General features: G+C 47.9%; 3 non-coding genes across 3 annotated transcripts; 2 read left to right on the top strand and 1 right to left on the bottom strand.

Annotated features, from left to right (window-relative positions):
• Positions 1-525: 525 nt before the first annotated feature.
• On the bottom strand, positions 526-597 carry trnag-ucc. Its single transcript has one exon. It is a non-coding gene; the product is annotated as a tRNA-Gly (tRNA).
• A 265-nt stretch (positions 598-862) lies between these two features.
• trnas-aga lies at positions 863-944 on the top strand. Its single transcript has one exon. It is a non-coding gene; the product is annotated as a tRNA-Ser (tRNA).
• Positions 945-4,796: 3,852 nt separating this feature from the next.
• Positions 4,797-4,878, top strand: trnas-aga. Its single transcript has one exon. It is a non-coding gene; the product is annotated as a tRNA-Ser (tRNA).
• Positions 4,879-5,322: the final 444 nt, after the last annotated feature.

The raw sequence follows: 5,322 nt of genomic DNA, 5'->3' as shown, positions 1-5,322 counted from the left end.
AGAGGGTTTAAAACTGTGCAATATGTAGTTTGGTTGATGTGTGGAGCATGCTGTTTGGGTCTTTGGGTGTTTTCAAGGTCCTTTGCCTTTAAAAGTAGAGCAGCGTGGCGCAGCGGAAGCGTGCTGGGCCCATAACACAGTGGTCAATGGATCGAAACCATCCTCCGCTATGGTGTTTAACAAAGCAGCTGTTGCTTATAATGTTGCAACTGTCAGAAGTGAAATGTCTATCTTCTGCAGCTCTTTTAAAGACTCTACCATAATACCTTCTGGAGATGCTAGGTCCTCATACTTGCAAAGGATGCGCTCTACCACTGAGCTACATCCCCTGAAGATTTTGGGATGACTCCCACAAGGATATTGAAATATCACTGAATAAAAGAAGAAACCGTGGTAAAACATGTAATGTTAATGTGAATATGGCACGATAACAGAGATCTAAGGTTTTATCAAATCAGGTTGGGCAAGTAACCTTTCTGGTTACTTCTTGACAAAAGAAGCAAGTAACCACACACTGAAAACTACTGCGAAGGCTGGGAATCGAACCCAGGTCAACTGCTTGGAAGGCAGCTATGCTCACCACTATACCACCATTGCTGGACAACACAGTTGGTGTCCTTAAAGGTTGGATTTTTCCTCTATTAAATTTAGGCATTAGGATTAATTTCCAAAGGATGATTTGATTAGATCTCTGTTATGGTATACATAAGGGAGCATGTCAATCAATCAAGCTGCCTCCACGAGGATCCACAGACACAGGCAGTGCACTACGATTTGCAATTTCCCCTTGTCTGGTAACTACTGGTAACCAACTGAAAAGTTTATGAACGTTTGTGCAAACGGGTATAGCTCTGCACTTCAGGTTGTCGTGGCCGAGTGGTTAGGGCGATGGACTAGAAATCCATTGGGGTCTCCTCGCGCAGGTTTGAATCCTGCTGACAATAAGGCTTTCTTTAAGAGTGGTAGCAAACCAATGACTGCTGATCCACAAGGGCATGTACCAGTCCAGCAACAAGGCCGTATTAGAGGTGTGGGACACGTGGATGTGGTGGCTGCCTCACCTCGGCACCGAGTAGCTGGTGCCCTTTAGAGGTCTTGTATTTCTTTGTTGTTGTTGTTTTTTTGTTTTTTTTTGTGTACAATTGTCTTGGTGTGTGTGTGTGTATGTATGTGTGGTTAGAGGACGAGGACGGGGACTCTGAACTGGGCACGTCGAGGGTGCAAAGCAAAAGGAAGCGGTGTCAGCTCTGTCCAGAGAGAAAGGACCGCAAATCACACACCGTGTGTGGTGGCTGCAAGAGCAACATCTGCTGGAGCTGCATGCGAGCCTACTATTGTGCCGACTGAGTTTGGAGTCTGTTTTGGATAAACACACAAACACACACACACTCAAACACACAAACACGTTCACACACACACAAACACACGTTCACACAAACTCAAACACACACACACGTTCACACACACACAAACACACGTTCACACACACACACACACACACACACACCCCTGAGTTCCAGGGACCAGGGAAAAGACGGTATAAACCATGTTTACCGTCTGTCATCATGGGGAACGTTAGATCTCTCTCCAACAAAATGGAAGAGCTGACGGCGCTGACCCGACTGCAGAGAGAGTAACGGGAATGCAGCCTCATGTGTTTGACCGAGACCTGGCTGTGTGAACTTTCTCCCGACTCACACGTCACCCTGGACAGTTACAAACTTTTGCGAGCGGACAGGAAAGCAACGGAGAGCGGTAAGAAGAAGGGAGGGGGGATCGCTGTGTTTGTGAACAATAGGTGGTGCCACCCGGGACACATCAGTGTGAAGGAGCAACTCTGTACCAGAGACTTGGAGCTGTTAGCTGTTAGCATGCGGCCATACTACCTCCCGAGGGAGTTCTCACAGGTTACCGCTGTGACCGTGTACATCCCCCCCTCGGCGGTCGCTTCTGCAGCTACAGATCAGATCCACACTGTTGTGTCTCAACTTCAAAACCAGCACCCCCATTCCCTTCTCCTCATCTTCAGTCATGCTTCCCTGTCCTATGTTCTCCCCACCTTCACCCAGTATGTTAATTGCCACACCAGAGGCGTCACGACTTTGGACTTACTGTATGCTAACATCAAAGAAGCATACACCTCATCCCCCCTCCCCCCCTCGGCCGCTCAGATCACAATCTCGTCCATCTGGTCACAGACTAATCCCCTGTGGTGACCAAACAACAACCTGTGGAGAGGCTTGTGAAGCAGTGGTCTGAGGAGGCAAGTGATAGGCTCAGGAACTGCTTTGAAATTACAGACTGGGAAGCACTCTGCACCCCCAACGGCACCGAAATTGACAGCATGACACAATGCATCACAGACTATAACAACTTCTGTGTGGAGAACACTGTGCCCTCCAAGTTGGTCCAGTGCTTTCCCAACAATAAACCCTGGGTGACCTCTGAGATAAAAGCTCTGCTAAATGAGAAGAAGAGGGTCTTTGCTTCAGGGGACAGAGAGGAGCTGTGCACAGTCCAGAAGGAACTCCGGCTCAGGATCAGGAGGGCGAATGTCATCTACGGGAGAAAATCAGAAAAGAGTTTGGAGCAGAACAATGCTAGGGACGTCTGGAGAGGGCTGCAGAACATCTCCGGCCACGGCAAAGCTGTGGGAAGAACCAAGCCGGAGGAGAAAAGGACTGGGCAGATGAGCTGAATCAGTTTTTTAACAGATTTGACTCTGCCTCCTCGCCTCCCTCTTCACACCCCCCAGCCTCCTCTTTCACACATCCCCTGGCCTTCTCCTCCCCCCTCCCCTCCTCAGCCTGCCACCTTCAACAACCCGCATCAACAATGAACCCACCAGCCCGCTCCTCCCCCCTCTCCCCGCTCATAAGTTCACCACCCCCCTCTCCCCCTCCCTGAGACCCTCACCTCCCACCATCCACACACCCCAGTCATCCTCCATCCCCTTCTCCATAACAGATGATCAGGTGAGAAGTCAACTGAAGAAGATCAAGGCAAGGAAAGCCCCGGGCCCGGACGGCATCAGCCCAAGTCTCCTCAGGGACTGTGCCGACCAGCTCTGTGGTGTGTTCAGGCACTTATTCAACCTGAGCCTGAGCCTTGAGAAGGTCCCAGCCCTGTGGAAGACCTCCTGTGGGGTCCTGGTACCAAAGTCACCGCGCCCCAGGGAGCCAAACCACTTCAGGCCTGTTGCCCTGACTTCTCACCTGATGAAGACCATGGAGAGGATCATCCTGCGTCACCTGCGACCCCTGGTGGGCACACAGCTGGACCCCCTGCAGTTTGCTTACCAGCCTGGGTTTGGGGTGGATGATGCAGTGATCTACTTGCTGAACAGATCGCTGCTCCACATGGAGGACAGCGGGAGCACTGTGAGAGTCATGTTTTTTTACTTCTCCAGTGCTTTTAACACCATCCAGCCTTCGCTGCTCAGAGTGAAGATGGAGAGTGCCGGAGTGGACCAACATCTGGCTGCATGGGCTACGGACTACCTCACCAACAGACCACAGTATGTGAGGCTCCATCACTGTGTGTCTGACATGGTGCACTGCAGCACAGGTGCCCCTCAGGGTACGGTGCTCTCCCCCTCCCTTTTCACCCTCCACACCTCGGACTTCACACACAACACCACCCGACTGCCACATCCAGAAGTTCTCCAATGACACTGCCGTTGTTGGTTGTGTCTCTGAGGGGAACGATCTGGAATACAGGTCGGTTATCAGGGACTTTATCAGCTGGTGTGAGCTCAACCAGCTTCAGCTTAACACCAGCAAGACAAAGGTGATGATCGTCGACTTCAGGAGGAAAACATCCCCTTTCTCAACGGTGAGCATCCAGGGATCGGACATTGAGGTAGTGGAGAGCTACAAATTCCTGGGTGTTCACCTGAACAACAAACTGAACTGGACTGACCACACCAATGCACTCTACCAGAAGGGCCAGAGTCGCCTCCATCTGCTGAGGAGACTCATTTACCCTTAATAAATGAGATAAATGTAATGCATACTCCTACGTTTTTTCGTCTTCTAATATTTATCATGAAACGAGGAAGCGATATAGCGCCCTAGTAAACAAAAAAAGTGAGAGAAACAGCAGTGAGAGAAACAAATCAAGGGACTGAAGAGCAGGAAGAGGGAGAGCCAGAGGAGTTTTGGGAGTTTGGAGGGCATAGGATGAAAGTGAGGGCTCTTACACTGAGAGGGATATTCCAGAGATTGACGAAGAGGAAAAAGAGGATGAGGAGGATGAAGAAGAGAGTGAGGAAGCACAAAAACATAAATGGGACAGAGAGAGGAACAGCCAGAGGAACAGCAAGTGGATCCATGTGGATCAAGTACTGCACCATCAGGTTTGTGATGAAGAAGGTTCTTACTATTTTCAAAAGCAGTGCAATTACACTTTCATTGTAGGTCTACTGTGTCCTTAAAATTGTGCTTTCTGCTGTCAAATTATTTTTTTGTGTCAATACGGCTCTGTTTTTTTTTTAAGTACATACTTGGCCTACATTTTGAAATGCCTGCAGGTACACATGCATACAGTAGTATGCATGCGTTTAGGAACCCATGCTAAAGTTGACTAAAAAGAGGGATTAAAAAAAATCATCTTTTGGAAATTGATCTTAATGCCTTCATTTAATAAAAAGGAGAAATCCAACCTTTAAGGACACCAGCTACGTTGTCCAGCGATGGTGGTATAGTGGTGAGCATAGCTGCCTTCCAGTTGTAACTACTAGTAACCAACTGAAGTTTATGAACATTTGTCCAAACAGATATAAACCTGCTTTTCAGGTTGTTTTGGCCGAGTGGTTAAGGCAATGGACTAGAAATCCATTGGGGTCTCCCTGCGCAGGTTCGAATCCTGCCAACAACGAGAGGCTTTCTTTAAGAATGGTAGCAAACCAATGACACTTCACAGTTTACTAAATTGCAGATGTTCGTTCATGAACCACATTGTGTTATCTCATTGGTACTGGAAGCCACCAGTCTCCATAAATGTATTTCTTAGCATTTATTTTTAACAGGTCTGTTACTTCTCCACTATGATTTATACCATTGGCAGTGCAAGTGTTTTGCCCAGGTTTGATTTCCAGCCACAGCAGTTACATTTACAGGTTTTGAAGCCATATACAACATTAACATTACAAGTTTTACTCAGGCCTCTTCTTTTATTCAGTGATATTTCAATTCAGGAGTCATCCCAAAAGGATTAAAAAAGATAAGTGGTAAGTCATCTCTGAAAAAAGTAAAACAAATTCAAACTTAACATCTTCAGGGGATGTAGCTGAGTGGTAGAGCACATTTTTTACATGTATGA

The sequence above is a fragment of the Etheostoma cragini genome, unplaced genomic scaffold (genome assembly GCF_013103735.1).
Source record: "Etheostoma cragini isolate CJK2018 unplaced genomic scaffold, CSU_Ecrag_1.0 ScbMSFa_525, whole genome shotgun sequence".
Classification (NCBI taxonomy): Eukaryota; Metazoa; Chordata; class Actinopteri; order Perciformes; family Percidae; genus Etheostoma; species Etheostoma cragini.
This window is presented reverse-complemented; position numbering and strand designations above follow the sequence as displayed.